We start from the raw sequence: 17,866 nt of genomic DNA on the forward strand, positions 1-17,866 counted from the left end.
AAAAAAAACTTTGAAAATTTTTTAATAATCTTTTTTTTTTAAATAAAAAACACAAAAATTTGTTTAGGAAAAAAAAAATAAATTTTTTATGTTTTTATTTAATTGTTTTTAAATTAACAATGAAAAATTTATTAAAAACATTTTTTTTTAATAAAAAACACAGTTTTTTATACGTTAAAATGTTTTTTAATTATCTTTTTTTTATTGAATTGAGACTTCTGTGATCCATATCAATTTGCTGAGGAATCTTCGGCGAAAATCACATAGAAAAACTTTTGTTGACGCATTTCGAACCAGCCAGTGTGGTTCATCGTCAGGACAAGTTGAATAAGCAGTTCTCACTAATGTTTTTAATGTAAAAAGTCATATATTAGTAAAATTTTCATATCTTTTTTAGTTTTTTTCTAGTAATTTTAGTTTAATTTTGTTTTTTTAGTTTATTTTTTTTAAATGTTTTTAATATTAATTTTACTAGTTTTTAAATTTTTTTGGGGGTTAATTCTCTATTTTTGTTTAATCTAGTTTGTTTTAAAAATTTTATTTTTATTTTCTTAGTTTTTTTAATGTTTTTTAATTTTTCTATTTTTAGTTACTTAACTTTATATATATATATATATATATATATATATATATATATATATATATATATGTTTTTAACTTTGTTTTTTTTTTCCACATTTTTTTATGGTTTACATATTTGTCTTTTCTTGCCATTTTTTCCAAATATGTTTTTTTAATTATTTATTTGTTTATAATTTGTAATTTGTTTTTTTTGTTTTTTAATTCTTATCTCTTATAGGTTATTTTTATTTTTTTTTGTCGGATTTTTTTTGTTTTTTATTTTAATTTTATGTTTTGTTTTTAGCATATATTTTAATTTATGTTTTGCTATTTTTTTTTTATTTTTTTTTTGTTTTGTGTTATTTCATTGTTTTAATTTTATTTTTACTTTTTATTTTTATTTTTATGTTTCCATTATTTGTTTGAAATTTTAATGTTTTTCAGGGTCATGATAAAATATTTTACACCATTATTTCAAAATGTTGAAATTTTACCCTTGAATTTTTTTTTGTTATCCCAGCGTCAACACTTTTTGTTTTGAGGGTGTTTTTTGCACAAAATTTACGATTGAAAAAAAAAAATGTTATTTGAACATCAACACTTTGCTTTGAGGATGTTTATTGGACAATTTTTGCACAAAAAATTGGTTTTCTCCACCATTTATAAAACATGTTGAAAATTTACCTTAGAAAAAAAAAGGTGTTATTCCAGCACCAACACTTTTCGTTTTTAGCACTGTTTTTGATGTTTTTACGAGGTTTTTTGGCCAGAGTTCCCGTTTTGAGTTTATAGTTCCCGTTTCAAAGTTTACATTGTTATACACCAATAATTCAATTCTAAGTGCGTAGATGTGTGATTTGAGTGTTGATAGATAAATTATGAGTATATCAGAGAATTGCATAAATATTTATATTCATGCAGGCGAAGTTCCGTGAACGCAAAGAGGAGAGAAAGACAGAGGAATGTAATGGATCTTTGAATCCATTTGGAGGACCAAAGTAGAGCTTTAAAGGGACAATATTTGAAGAAAGACGTAGAAATGAGTTCGGGAGTAAATGGTGTAGTGGAAGAGCGAAAGGGCGAAACCTTTGAAGAAACCTGAGAACCACATCAAAACTGGAAAACAACATAAAGCTAAGTAAAAAGGGGTAGTAGAGAACAATCAGTGAAGGGTGGTTTTGTAACAGTGAAAGGGGATTTCGAGCGGCCTCAAAACCGTACGTGGTATTGAGCTCGACGCACCCAATTCCACTCATCAAATGACACGTGGCAGCGAGAAGAGAGAGGAAACCATTTATCGGGTGGTTAATCCTCGCATTTGTTATCTATCTAATATCAACGATAGTCATCAGATCTGTTGGGTGCAGATCGACAGTGGAGAAGAGGCGTGCAAATTTAAATGGTCGAGAGTAATATCAGCCGTTGGATCAGAGGATACAACAGACGATCAAGATTTGATCGAAGGCTTCGGTGATCGGAGATCGGAGGAGGAGCAGCACAGTGGAAGTTTTGATATGGAAGGGCGGACCCGACAATAAATATATACGTGGGTGTATAAGCTTTTGAGATTAGCTTATATGGTTCGGGTGGAAATTTGTTGTATTTCCTTTGTATTTGGTAAAGTGTTGTGGGCGAGTCTTTTAATGCAAAGGTGTGATTTGAACATTCTGATAGTTGCATATCGGAGTTGGAGGGGTGATAAGAGCATAACCATGTAAGAGGCGATGAGTGATTGCAATAAAGGTAGCCTTGGGAATTGTGCAGAAGTCGTATAAAGGCGGAAAAAGGTGTGTTTGCATATGTTTTCCTTTATAATTAGTTTTATAAGGAAAATAGCGTCGATGGGTAAGTTTTACGTATTAACCATATATAACCAATGATAAAAGGGAAAGGTTATATATATGTGGCTGAAAGGGTTGTATAAAGGTTGTGAAGGGTTTTAACAGTCTCGATAAGAGAGATTTGGGGAAGGCTTTAATGAAGGTTAAAATGAAGGATATGAGGAGGTAAATAGTTCTGATAGGAGGTTTAAGCGGGCTGATATGAGTCTCGATAACGAGGGTTTAGACTATGGTTAGTCTATTAATATGTTTCCACATGAAAGATAATGGAAAGGGCCTTAACCATCACTATTAATGAAGTTTTGAACTGGTAGGTCATATCTATTCCTAGGAAAATGATTTATGCATAGGTCTGTATGCATACTATGGGTAAAGCAAGGGTAACCCTGCGTCATTTTGGCATCAGAGTTGAACAAAGAAATTGTGTGTGAAAATTTATTTGAAAGAGTTTAGAACAGAGATATTTGGAAAGATGTATATGTAGGTGTTGAAGCCCCGAAAATCGGGTCGACAACAAGGGGGATACCCACCTGGTCCGGACCTTGGTTGGCAGCTCCTTATCCGTTTGGTATAGCGGGTCCGACTGGGGATAATGGGACCAGTTTCCCAATCTAAGGGGTGTGTGTGTGTGTAGAGTTGGATGATGCTGATCTAGGGGTATTATAAGCTAATTTAATTCAACCTTCTAAACTAACTCTATGCTATTGTAATATAATAAGAAACAACACATCTAATCTACGCAAACCCGGGGTGTATTTCTTCTATTGTGCGATCTAAAAAGATTTCGAACAATAACTGGTAATAAATATCATTCGGCTATCATAAGAATAGAAATCAATTAAGATAAACCACTTTGCATAAAAAGTTAAGCAAAACAGTTGTGAACAACATACCGCATAATGAGTTATTCATATATCAAGCACAAATAAATGACTCCACCGTATATAAGTGCCAAATGGTAACCCACACATTCATGCATTAACATATAAACAACTGAAAACTGCATATCACTTTAAGAATATTAGCAGAAATTGGTCAAGAGATAAAAGTACCATTTATGACTGGTTCCACTCATAAGCTTCAAGAAATAACGACTTATCTCTACTTGTTCTAACATCTACTAAGAGTACAAAAGTGCAACATCAGTAGTAGACATTAAATGCAAACATTGATAAATCTCGATCCATCCATTCATCAAAAACCCCCTCCGAGGGTGCAAAAGTGCATGTTCCGAGGACAAGTTTTTTGACAAATTTCCAGACCCTTCTCCAAATGCCATGAGAAGGGTTAAATACTACTAACTAATTAATCTTAATTACATAAATTTAGGACACGGCTTCAAATGACCGCCCTTCTACTAAAGCAAATTTATTTCTAAAAATTGAATCTAATTTCTAACCGTTTCTGTATTTGCTCCTTAGTGTTGTAAGAAATGCAACGTTCGCCTGGGAAGAGTCGGCTGGTTGTCTTCTCCTTTCGTTCGAGCGATGAAAATAGAAATAACAAGAGCTGGCACCGCTTTCTGACAAACTAGAAGATATTTTCGAAAATCTTCCGCTCGCTTGGTGTATTCGCTGTGTGTATACTTGGTATAACCCAAATTTCTTTCAAACTGATTGTGCTATTGCTATTTCGGTTTCCGGCCGTGCGAATGACTCAATAAGTTAGGGACTTTGCTCTCTGAACAATTTTCCGTATTGAAAATTGCTTCCGTTTTTTGTTCCAGGCTTTTCTGGAGCGTCTTCCTTCTTTAGCGTTTTTCTTTTGCCTTTACCCAGTCTGAGCTTCAGGATCTTTTGTAAACATGCTGGTTTTGTGCGCCTTTGACTCTGAGTCTTGGATAGTCTATTTCCATCAGTATCTGTTGAGTGATACTCTGGAATCCGCGGTCCTGCTGCATGCGGCATCCGTTTGCGAAGGCATCTCTTCTCTGTTCTCCGAGTATTGACGCTTTCCCCTTTTCCTTAGATGTTTCCTACACATTGATTTATATTAGTTGCTGCCTTACAGTTTACGCAAAGGAAAAGAGAAATGACGAAAAGATTGACATGAAAGCTTTAAGTTCTAATGAATGCATAATCATGACACTCATAATGACTTGACTCTTCAAAAAACACAACACAATCCTTCTTGGATACTTTGGCGTACAATCATTAATTTCTCTTAAGGCTCGCGCCCAATTTTGATCTACAGACAGCTTTCCTTGAACACTATGTCAAGGAAATTTTGCGATGAGTGATTTCTGTGATTCGCATCGCAGTGTCGAGGATTGCGATGTCAAGATGTGTCATCGCAGGAATTGATGGTCGCATTCATCGCAGATCGCAAGATCGCAAATCGCGTTTAATCATCCAATCACTGTGTGCAGCTTATGCGATGTTGCGATATGCGACGTCGCATGTCGGCCGTCGGCGATTCCTTAATTTTTGATTTTAAGAGCGCTTTTCAATATATTCGATGCGATGAATTTCGTGTCGCTTCTTCGCAGCTTATTTATGCGCATAGGAAAACGCTTCACTCTCTCTTCGCGATGCGATATAGCTTTAGGGAGTTAAAATACAAAAATTTTGATAAAATGTTTTTTGGATTTTTGTTAAGGGTCCCCATTTGCTTGGTGTTATTGCTAATACCAAACAAAGAGGGGGGTTGTTGGTGACCACAACAATGGCGATTCACTGTGAAGAACCAGTTATCTCTGCTTTTCTATTGAATTTCCACTTCCGAAACAGAAAAATTTTCATATGTCTAAATTTTGTTATGGACAGATAGAGTACATTACTCCTTATCCTATCAATGATACTTTGTCTCAACCTTTTCATATTCCAATTGTTTGCTTCCTCAGGCTTAGTTCTTGTATTCACACCAGACATTACTCGGTCTTTTTTAAAGATAAAATAAGGTCTTCTCTGCGTACTGGCTTTTAAAATATGCTCATTTGTCGTAGGTAGAGCCTCTGCTGCCCGCAAGCGTCCATAGCCTCGACAGGGTTACCTGTTATCCAGCAATGATCCTTTATCCTGCTTGAGGTTATTTACAACATTTCAGAGAAAAACCCTTTTTGACACTTTTTCCTTTTTTATTCTCTAAAGAACAATGTCTTGGTTTGGTGGCCAAATTATGACACAGTCATTCACTCGATTTACACTTTTGCTGAACAAGCTGGCTTGTGATGAGACCCCTTGTCTTTTGATTGCAACAATCTTGAGTCGTTGCCCTGTTTTGGTAGACAGTATTGGCAAAGTCAGCAAGTTATAATATCTGTGATCATGATAAGCCGGCTCGTGATGAGACCTCTTATTCTTTGAGATATAGTGTTTTCTTGGATTGTTCCTTTGAATGCTGCGATTTCCTTTAGCAGGGAGGAAGTCATTGTTTTTCCTTAAGAAAGCTCTGGACGACAATAATAGAGTTTGAAAATAGCAGCTTTACAGAGAATATTTATTTTATTATTGATACCTTTCATTGTGCTGATATAAAACAATTTCTTACCAAAGGTTGCTTTCATCAAAGTTTTTGAGGTTGAAACTAGCATCATGTTTAGGCTAAAGTTAACTCTACCTGTCAATAATAAAAATTAGATTTTTCGAAAAGTTTTGCTACTTGTACAAGCGAAAAGCTCAAAATCTGATAGAGAATTGGTGTCTTTTTCATGAACCCTTATAGTGACCATCTACAACTGGTTTTATTTATAAGAAAGAGAAAAACAAATAAAAACTAAAACTATCCTACAAAAATAGAAGAGTGATCTTCTATGGAAAATACATTTTAAGAATCTGTCCATTAACAGGCAAAGAATCTCTTCTACCTGCCAAATCCTGCAACACAAACGTCGATGGGCCTATGACTTCTACAATCTGAAAAGGACCAAGCCACAGCTTCTGAAATTTCGTATGTTTGCCCTTTTCTTCATGAGCCTTATCCCATTTCAAAACTAAATCTCCCATCTGAAAGTTTTTTCTGGTCATTATGCTTGAGTCAAAAGAGGATTTTATCAGCGCTTGATGATGGGCATGGGTTTTCTTAGCTTGTTCTCGTTGTTATTCCAATTTTATTATTTCCATTTTTCTTAGTTGTATGGAGGAGGTAGATACCTCGTCGATGTGTTGTACTAAAGACAAAGAGGGAATGACTAAGTGAGTTGGAAGAACCACTTCTTTCCCATAAACTAAATTAAAGGGAGAAGTGCCGATTGAAGCTTTCTTCGTTATTCTATCTGCCCATAAAGCATTTACCAACGCTTTGTGCCAATTCTTTTGGTTTTGGTCGATTGTTCTTTTAATAATCCTGATCAGGTTTTTGTTTGTTGATTCAGCCAATCCATTACCTTGCGGATAGTAGTTGGCCGAATATTTCAGTTTGAACCCTCTTTTAAGTGCAAACTCAGTCATTGTATTTCCAGAAAAGTATGAAGCATTATCAAACATTAAGGCCGTTGGCAATCCAAACCTAGTGATTATAAATTGATCTATGAATTCAATAATGTTTTCAGAATTAGCTGTCTTGAGAGGAACTGCTTCTACCCATTTAGCCAAATAATCTATTGCCATGAGGATGTACCTATGCTACTTAGAAGAGTGAGGAACGATCTCACCTATTATTTCCAAGCCCCATTGACTGAATGGTTGCTCGATGTTAACCGGCTGTAGTGGCATGGACGGTTTCTTTTGTTTCCCTGTAGCAGTCTGGCAGACTTGGCATTTCCTCAGGTAACTGTGTGAGTCTTTGAACAGCGTGGGCCAATAATATCCTGCACATAAGATTTTATGTGCAGTAGCGTCTCTAGCATAATGTCCGCCTGCTGGTCCATCGTGGAGTTCCTGCAAAACCTTTTCGGCTTCAGTTTTCTCAAGACACCTAAGAAGCACAGAATCGTAATTCCTTTTAAATAGAACATCATTTATGAGCTGGTATTGTTTAGCTTTCAATCTCAAAGCTCTTTTATTGGTGTGATCCAGGTGTGATGGAGCATACCCATTCTTAAGATAATAAATGGTGTCAGCATATAATGATTCTGCGTCGTTTAGGCTTACCTCATACGTATATACCTCTTCAGATGAGTTCTCAGGAATTTGCAATGCTCCAACCAACATCTTGCAGAAGCCTTGAACTCTTACAATGTTTGCTGGTTTGATCTCAAGATCGTATTCTTGTAAAGCGGTGATCCAATTTGCTCTTTTTTCGCCCACATCCTTCTGTATCAGAAGGTTTCTTACCGCTGGAAACGGTACTATGACTTTGGTATGGGCTTTAAGTAAGAAAGGTCTGAAATACTTGATCGCTTTGAAAACAGCATATGCTTGTTTCTCCACGTCTGAATAATTGAGTTCAGCACCTTGTAAGTTCGAGCTAAAAAATGCGATTGGAGCTTCCGCCTTCTCTTGATTTGCTTGAGTTAGAATCGCGGCATAAGATTTCTCTGAGGCAAATGTGTATAAGATAAAAGATTCTGAAAAATTCGGGGTCGCTAAAGATGGAGCGTTAATGATAGCTTGTTTGATCAAGTTGAATGCTTCATGCTCATCTTGACCCCATTTAAAATTTGAATTCTTTTTAATCATATTTTGCAAAGGAGAAACAATACGTGAGAAGTCTGGGACAAATCTCTTCACAAAATTGATTTGACCAAGGAAAGATTGCATGGCTTTTTTGTTATGAGGCATGGATATTTCAGAAATTTCTTTGATTCTGTCAGGTTCAATGTGAATACCAGATTTTGACACGATGAATCCTAGCAATTTTCCTTCACTTAATGCGAAAAAAGATTTCTTTGGGTTAAGTGAAATCCCATACCTCAAACATCGTTGAAAGATTTGTTTCAAGTCTTTGAGATGGTCACTTCGCTTCTTGGAGTACATTTTTATATCATCCAGGTAAATCACTACAGATTTATTGACTAAACCTTTAAATGCGATGTCCATGGCTCTCTGAAAGGTAGCGCCGGCATTGATCAGACCAAATGGCATCTTCCAATATGCATATGTGCCCCATTTAGTTCGGAATGTGGTTTTTAACTAATCATCGGGATGTACCAGCACTTGATTATATCCTGAAAATCCATCCAAAAAAGACATTAATTCTGAGCCTGCTACTGCCTGTAATATCTGCTCCATAGGTGGGAGGGGAAAATTGTCTTTTTGACAGGCTTTGTTGAGATTCCGGAAATCGATACAGATTCTAATATCTCCGTTTTTCTTTATAACGGGTACCATATTGGATACCCATTTGGAATGTCTGATGGGGAAAATTATCCTGGCTCTCAACAACTTATTTAGCTCAGTTTTTATCTGATTTTCTAAATTGGGGTGGATTTTTCTGAGTTTCTGCTGGACAGGTTTTTCATTGTCAATCATAGGGATAGTGTGTTGAATGATAGAAGTGTCGTATGTCTTCATCTCATCGTAATTCCAGGCAAAAACATTTTTGTATTGCCTCAAAATACGGATATATGCTAATTTTTCTTCAGGGGCTAGGCCGTGGCCTAGATTAACATTTTGTGGGTTCTCATCGGTTCCTAGGTTTACTAATTCGTAGTTCAGAGTCGAACTGTAGAGTTTAGAATTGGTAGACCTTTTAAACCGACTTTTCAAATCATATAAGTCTTCTAACTTAACCACCGATTTAGGTATAGCATTATCAGTGCTATTTTGTTGTATTTGGTGATCATGATGGTCTTCGTCAATTATTTGATTTGAGTAGGATCCTTCAGAAGTGAGGAAATTTACAATGTCAGGATCGTCATTGAATACTCTCCAGTTTGTAATGTTGTCAGGGATGGATGGTCTAAAGATTAATTCTATTGAGAATCTATCTGGACTAAAATCTTCGGAGGGAATAAGTCTAGAGGCTACGTTAGCTAACAGGTCTGCGCTCGCATTTTGAAGTCTTGGGATTGACGAAATATTGAATGCTATGAAATGTGCAGTCAGATCTTGTACTAAAGATTGATAGTGTTTCAAATGACCTGATAGGCAATGTATGGTGTTACGCACCTGTTTGACGACGATCTCAGAGTCTCCAAAGACTTGAAGGTACTTAGCGTTCAACCCGATTGCTTTGTATAGGCCTTGCACCAAGGCTTCGTATTCCGTTGTACTATTTGTGCAATCGAATTCAAGTCTGCACGTAAGCATGGTCTTATTTCCGTCTGGGCTAATCAGAACGCATCCTGCTCCTGCTCCCTCGTTAGATTTAGAGCCATCAAAATATAATTTCCAAAACAAAGATGTATTTACAGGGTTATCTAAAAAATTAACACATTTTGAATTATCAGTTTGGGAAAAAATTTCGACTTGGGACAAAACTGAATTTTCTAAGTAAGGTGAGATATGAGCATTGAAATTGCTGAGGAAAGAATCTACCGAGTAATTGCCTATGATACTGCTGTTGTATGCTATTGCTTCGTTTTCTCCCTCCAATTCCGTCACTATGTACTTCTAGTGTAACTCTCGTTCAACCTTTATTTGATTCGGTTTACCATTGTAGGGTAACCACATGTGCGACCAGTCGGTTGAGAAGTATCCATGGAGTTTTTCGGACCAATCCCTGCTAAGAATTAAACCATAGAATTCAGGGATATCAGCTACTAGAATGTCAATAACCTAACATACCTTCGGGTTAGACGACAATCTTATGGTCACTTGATTAAGTTCACCAATCACTTCGACTTGAGATCGATCAAGCTGAACTATGCGCACCGCGGATTTTTGTGGTTGAACATTCAACTTGGCACATATATATCTGGGTAAAATATTTGTTGAAGCACCAGAATCTACCAAACAATTGTGCACGTTTTTATTGAAAATTTCATAAGTGAGAAGAAAAGGGGGAGTGTGAGACCTTGATCTTCCTCCAATCAAGGCGATGTCATTTGGGTCAATCTTATTGATCGTGTTGGTTGGAGGTCTTCCCATGTTGTGGGAAGCTACAGCTGTAGGTAAAGATGTAGTAGGCACGACATGTAATTCTTTCATCATTATCTTCTGTTGATGTTTCAATTTGCTCAACTCGTAAAGAGTGATATTAGCCCTAGTATTTTTCATGTCATCGATAATGTTATACTCCATTTCATCTGACACAATGAGTGTTCTTGATGGAGGTGTTTGATCTGATTGGACTGGGCTATGTTGAGTCTCTTTAGCGGTTGTTTTCTTTGTTGCGACTTTATCTTTTGCTGCAAGGCTTGTGCCCTTCTGCTTAGGGGTAGTTTGGGGAGGATCAAGTTGGTTTTTGCTTCGTGTGCTAACCGGAAATGCTTCTTGATCTTCTTCTTGTGGGAGGATGAAATCCCACATTCCTTTTAGTTCCACAACTTCTTCGTCATCGATCTGCCCTTCAGTGGTATTATCTTCTTCTTCCTCTTCTTCGGATTCGACGTTTGAGATAGTGTTGGGTGGTTTCACATCCATTGAAGGATTTCTTTTAAAAGCTCTGTAGGGCTTTTTTGAAGAAGTTTCTGCTACTTGTTTTTTTATGTCAATCATCTCATTGGACATGGTTTTTAACACTTTTTGTAATCCTTCCAAATCGAAAGGATCTTTCGTTTATTTCTTCTTGGGGTCTTCCTTGTAGGAGACTTTCTTAGATTTGCGTTCCTCTATCGCAGATCTTTTTTCCAGGGCTACTACGCGTTTCTCTACTGCTATCGCCTCTGTCAAGTTTTCAACTAAGGTTGTCTTATTTGCCCTATCGACGAAGATTGCCAAGTTTGATGGTAAGGCTGTAATATACCATTCACATCTCACTTCTTCGCTGGGCTGGGAAGCAGCGAGAATTTTGTTGAGGATTTTATTGAACTGTAAATTAAAATCTTTGATGGGTTCTCTAGCCTCGGCTTTAAGATTGGATAGGTCATTGATCAATGTCGCCGTTGATTTGTCATCCCCAAACTTGGTGAGGAATTGACTTTGAAAAATGTCCCAACTTGTGATAGACCCGGAAGGTAATGAAAAGTACCATGACCCGGCTGTCCCTTGCATTGTGTAGGGAAAAAGCCGGACGACAGCATCCTCGTTGGTAACTCCATTGAGATTAACAGAAAGCATGAAATTATTGATATGCTCTTCAGCTAGCATGCCTGTTTCTAGATTGAATTTGAGTAGCCATTTCTGAGGATGGGCCGGTATTGGGCTCAGGGGTGGAGGCATTAAAACCGCCCCAGGATTGTTCCATGGAGACTGGGCCATCGTTGAGCTGCTAGTAAATGAAAGTGCAGAGGATGATCCCTGATGCTGGGAAGATGAAGATATTATGATCTTTGAGGATTGAAGAGGATGGGTTGTGGAAGATGGATGAGTGGTTTGGAATGAAGACGTGGGTGGTTGACTTCACGGTGAGGGAGTTGAAATGGACGACGTGGATGAAAGAGTCTCACTGTCAGACTCTGGTGGTGTTTTCCTTGCTCTTTTCCTGGTGGGGAGAGGGAGTTCAGTTGGCTGGATGCCAAATTTTTCGCTCTTTAATCTGGTCAGGGGATGAGCAGGATTGTACTGCGAAGTCACGCTGCTTTGAGATTTATCAGACCTCTGATTAAAAATAGAGAATCCCTGGAGTTTACCAATCAGAGTTTGAATTTCAGGGGGTTCAATGATAAATTGGTATGAAATATTAGGGTATGTAGCAGCGGTTGATACTCGAGCGACTTTTGACTCTGGATTTAAACGTACTGGAGAAGTCGGGGGAGTTGATGAGGGTGATTTACTCTCAGAATGGTATTTAGATTTTGATTTAGGTGCCATTCATAGTTCGGGCCCTCCTAGCGCCAAATATGTTGAAGCCCCGAAAATCGGGTCGACAACAAGGGGGATACCCACCCGGTCCGGACCTTGGTTGGCAGCTCCTTATCCGTTTGGTATGGCGGGTCCGACTGGGGATAATGAGACCAGTTTCCCAATCTAAGGGGTGTGTGTGTGTGTAGAGTTGGATGATGCTGATCTAGGGGTATTATAAGCTAATTTAATTCAACCTTCTAAACTAACTCTATGCTATTGTAATATAATAAGAAACAACACATCTAATCTACGCAAACCCGGGGTGTATTTCTTCTATTATGCGATCTAAAAAGATTTCGAGCAATAACTGGTAATAAAGATCATTCAGCTATCATAAGAATAGAAATCAATTAAGATAAACCACTTTGCATAAAAAGTTAAGCAAAACAGTTGTGAACAACATACCGCATAATGAGTTATTCATATATCAAGCACAAATAAATGACTCCACCATACAGAAGTGCCAAATGGTAACCCACACATTCATGCATTAACATATAAACAACTGAAAACTGCATATCACTTTAAGAATATAAGCAGAAATTGGTCAAGAGATAAAAGTACCATTTATGACTGGTTCCACTCATAAGCTTCAAGCAATAACGACTTATCTCTACTTGTTCAAACATCTACTAAGAGTACAAAAGTGCAACATCAGTAGCAGACATTAAATGCAAACATTGATAAATCTCAATCCATCCATTCATCAAAAACCCCCTCCGAGGGTGCAAAAGTGCATGTTCTGAGGACAAGTTTTTTGACAAATTTCCGGACCCTTCTCCAAATGCCATGAGAAGGGTTAAATACTACTAACTAATTAATCTTAATTACATAAATTTAGGACACAGTTTCAAATGACCGCCCTTCTACTAAAGCAAATTTATTTCTAAAAATTGAATCTAATTTCTAACTGTTTCTGTATTTGCTCCTTAGTGTTGTAAGCAATGCAACGTTCGCCTGGGAAGAGTCGGCTGGTTGTCTTCTCCTTTCGTTCGAGCGATGAAAATAGAAATAACAAGAGATGGCACCGCTTTCTGACAAACTAGAAGATATTTTTGAAAATCTTCCTCTGGCTTGGTGTATTCGCTGTGTGTATACTTGGTATAACCCAAATTTCTTTCAAACTGATTGTGCTGTTGCTATTTCGGTTTCCGGCCGTGCGAATGACTCAATAAGTTAGGGACTTTGCTCTCTAAACAATTTTCCGTATTGAAAATTGCTTCCGTTTTTTGTTCCAGGCTTTTTGGAGCGTCTTCCTTCTTTAGCGTTTTTCTTTTGCCTTTACCCAGTCTGAGCTTCAGGATCTTTTGTAAACATGCTGGTTTTGTGCGCCTTTGACTCTGAGTCTTGGATAGTCTATTTTCCATCAGTATCTGTTGAGTGATACTCTGGAATCCGTGGTCCTGCTACATGCGGCATTCGTTTGCGAAGGCATCTCTTCTCTGTTCTCCGAGTATTGACGCTTTCCCCTTTTCCTTAGATGTTTCCTGCACATTGATTTATATTAGTTGCTGCCTTACAGTTTACGCAAAGGAAAAGAGAAATGACGAAAAGATTGACATGAAAGCTTTAATTTCTAATGAATGCATAATCATGACACTCATAATGACTTGACTCTTCGAAAAACACAACACAATCCTTCTTGGAGACTTTGGCATACAATCATTAATTTCTCTTAAGGCGCACGCCCAATTTTGATCTACAGACAGCTTTCCTTGAACATTATGTCGAGGAAATTTTGCGATGAGTGATTTCTGCAATTTGCATCGCAGTGTCGAGGATTGTGGTGTCAAGATGTGTCATCGCAGGAATTGATGGTCGCATTCATCACAGATCGCAAATCGCAGATCGCAAGATCGCAAATCGCGTTTAATCATCCAATCACTGTGTGCAGCTTATGCAATGTTGCGATATGCGACGTCACATGTCGGCCGTCGGCGATTCTTTAATTTTTCATTTTAAGAGCGCTTTTCAATATATGCGATGCAATGAATTTCGCGTCGCTTCTTCGCAGCTTATTTATGCGCATAGGAAAACGCTTCACTCTCTCTTCGCGATGCGATATAGCTTTAGGGAGTTAAAATACAAAAATTTTGATAAAATGTTTTTTGGATTTTTGTTAAGGGTCCCCATTTGCTTGGTGTTATTGCTAATACCAAACAAAGAGGGGGGTTGTTGGTGACCACAACAGTAGGCAAGGGAGATCAGGTTCTAATCTGACAATTAGGCAACCAGAGTAGAGCTGGGAGAATGGAGAAGAACAGTTAAGTTCTTAGAGGCAGGTAAGGAATAATTAAGAAGAGATTGCAGGAATATAAATAATCTACAATGATGTTTTGGAGAATGGAGATTCATTCAAATCTGAATAGTGGATGGAGATTGCTTATGAAATCATACAACAAAAGAAGATCAAGCCTTAAGAAGCAATAATGGAGGAAATTGTTAAGGATTTCTGAGTAGAAGAAAACTCAACAAAGGAGAAATTGTTGCGATAGTTAAGCTTTGCCAAGATAAAGCCGAATATTGGAAGAAAAAATCAGATTTTAAATCTGATTGACAGTAGCTGAATATTGAGAATTTGTGCATTGGAAGCATAAATATCTGCTAGAACAGATTTGCAGAAATGGTGAGATCTCGAAGGTAGGTGAAGGATTTTGTAAAATCTTAAAGTAACAAAGTTTGAAGATACAACTGAAGGCTAGTGAAAAGAACAGTGCATTCAAAAGTGCAGGTGAATGGGAGGACAAGATCAGACATAGATCTTGAAGGTAAGATGATATGGTTTATTTGGATTTGAAGATTAGAAATTTGTAGTCTTTGCATTGATGTAGAAGTATTATTGCAACTCCCAAAGGCAATTCCACAAAGGATGTGGGTAGAATTGCTAAGAGATAAAGGAAGTTGGTAAGAGTTTCTAAGTGAAAGCAGAAATGTGGCAGAACCTTGAAGAATTCCAACAGAGATTGGATAAAGAGGACAATTGTGTTCTTGAGAAGGTGCAGATGAGTGAAGCCTAGAAGGATCAAAGATAATTGCTCAAAGGAGGTTCCAGAGATAGAGAACCAATTGCTTGCCGAAAGACTGAGTGAGGGGAGCTTGGTGAGGTAAGTGGCAGCAGGAAGGACTTGTTGTTGTAGAAGCTTTAGTGCAACTCATAGTGAAGTGAGTGAAGAAATCATAGAGATGGAGAGGATGATGATTAATGACAATCATAACAGAGGATATGAAAGAAACCACATCAAATGACAAAAGGATAAGGGTGCTAAGGCAAATGGCATACACAGACAATTAGGTAAAGAATAATATGAGAGGTAGAAGGTTGAGATAACAGTTCAGCTTGAAGTATTAAATGAAATGTTGCAAAGAAATGAAGCAGACCAGAAGCATGGTTATGTCGAGATATCAGAAGTGAGAATGCTGACATGAGTAACGATGAATCATGTGAAAAACATGATCACCTGCCAGTTCCAGGGTTTCTGCGTTCAGTCAATCTACGCAGAGTGAAATGAAGCAGACCAGAAGCATGGTTATGTCATGAGAAAGAAAATGAAGTGGCAGAGGCTACAAGAGAAGAGGGAACAATAGGTGAAAATGCAGATAATAAAGGAGATAAGGGAATTTGAACAGAATATAGAGAAGCTAGAAAGAGTTGAGCTACAACAAAAGGAAGATGTTGAAGTTTCAATATGTGAACCAAAATGTGGACCATTACTTTTTGAAATTGATGAAGAGCTAGAGGAGTTGAATCATATGAATGATTTAGAGCAGCCAAAAGAATTGATCACTGAAGCACCAATTGAGACCGAAAGGTCTTGTATTTTTAAAATTAATGATTTGTGTATGATTGCAGGTTTGGAAGAAGATAGACAGTCTTTTAAAGTTGTCAAAAACATGAAAGAATACCTTCCAGAAGATGAAAGTTATGAAGAAGAATATGATAAGGAGATTGGAAAATAATTAGTTCACTACAGTGGACAAGTGTTGAAGGACATCATTGAAACAGATGATGTGAAGGAGAGACTAGCTGACAGTATCAAGAGTTCTTTGAGTTTGAATCAGCATACTGATATGTTGACAGAAGAAGAGAGATTCGAACATCATACTGAAGTGTTTCCAGAGGAAGAAGAGGTACAGAGACCTTATATTTTTTATTATAATGATTGTCTTATAATTGAAGATGTTGTTGTAGAAGCTAGGACATATTTGGCACAAGTGGATAGCCAAACGAAAGAAGAAGAGGAAGAACATCTACTGAAGGATGACAAGAAAGATTTAGCAGAGGAAGAAGGATCATGTGATGATGGATCAATAACAGATGAAGAAATGGGATATTGTGTAAAGTTTCCAAAGTTCACTCCAAGTAAAATCATTGAGTTATACAGAGAATTAGATTTTCAAACGAGGAAGTTAGAAGAGCAGAGGATAAATGTTCAGGATAAATTGTTGATGAAGGATGACAAAGAAGTTGTCATAAATAATAATCAAGAAGAAGTTGACAGGTGCAGAAAATAGAAGCAAGAAATTGTTCTGGAAGCCAATATAGCAGCAGCAGAAAAGGTGCAAGATAACAGTAAAGAAGATGGTAAGGATGAAAAGGAGGCGATTAGGATAAGTGAAGAACAAGCAAGAATGAGAGTTCAGTAATCAAGAGGTGGAAACAATTAGCAGAAAGAGGATACACTGGACAGAGAGATTGAATTGATAAGGAGGATAATGATGAAAGTGTCTCAGAAGAAGATAATAGCAAAAAAGGGGAGGAGTGACAACAAGAGGAAGACAGTAGCAAACTATGAAAGCAGGGCAAGTGGAGCAGTACAAGGTAAGGCATGGAGACTTGGAGAACAACAACAGACAACAACAATAGAACAATTGACAAGCAAAGGCAGATTGCAAAATAAAGTCTGGGATCTAGGAGGAAACAATTATCCAGACTTATGACCAGGTGGTCATAAATTTTCTTACATGAGGAGTCTTATGCAGGAGCATTCAAGTCAACATCATTATTGTATTCTAGTAGACATAGGGGGTCGTGTGTTTCAAGGAAGTTGGTTTCCTGAGCATTGAGTTAATGTAATTATTTAATGTTTTGAGTGATTTTAATGAGAATAGGAATTAATTGAATATTGTGAGGCATAATTGTAAATGTTCTCGAATGTAGGAGAACATGAGAGATTTAGGATAGTTGAGTGATAAGAGGATTGAGAATTGATTGTAAATCTTAAATTAGGAGGTATTTCATGATTTTGTGGATTGAGAGAATCCTTGGGATGAGAAAGAGATTTTAGGATTTTGTTGAGAAATCTATGGATCTAAACCAGGAATTGGTTTTAGAATCCTTTTGTATAAATGAAAGCTTAAAATGCTTAGATAGAGGTTAGAAATAGAGAGGTTGGAGAGGTTGGATATGATAGACAGATTGCATATTGGAGTGTTTGTAAGCCTATGGGTAGATAATGTACAAAGGCCATTAATTAGAAGGTCAGATCGAGGAGAGACAGAGTCTCAATATGTAATAATTTGTTTATGTATTTATACACAAAGAATTTGATCCTAAGTGCGTAGATGTGTGATTCGAGTGTTGATTGATAAATTATGAGTATATCAGAGAATTGCATAATATATATATATATATATATATATATATATATATATATATATATATATATATATATATATATATATATATATATATATATA

The 17,866-nt window shown here is 36.9% G+C and overlaps 1 pseudogene; it reads right to left on the reverse strand.

Moving 5' to 3' along the window:
* The window catches only part of LOC149262908 (putative galacturonosyltransferase 13), a 52,407-nt pseudogene that overhangs the window by 4,194 nt on the left and 30,347 nt on the right, over positions 1-17,866 (reverse strand).

This window comes from Pinus tabuliformis, chromosome 6 (assembly GCF_031772625.1).
Source record: "Pinus tabuliformis cultivar Carrire ecotype Pingquan chromosome 6, CPIR1, whole genome shotgun sequence".
NCBI lineage: Eukaryota > Viridiplantae > Streptophyta > Pinopsida > Pinales > Pinaceae > Pinus > Pinus tabuliformis.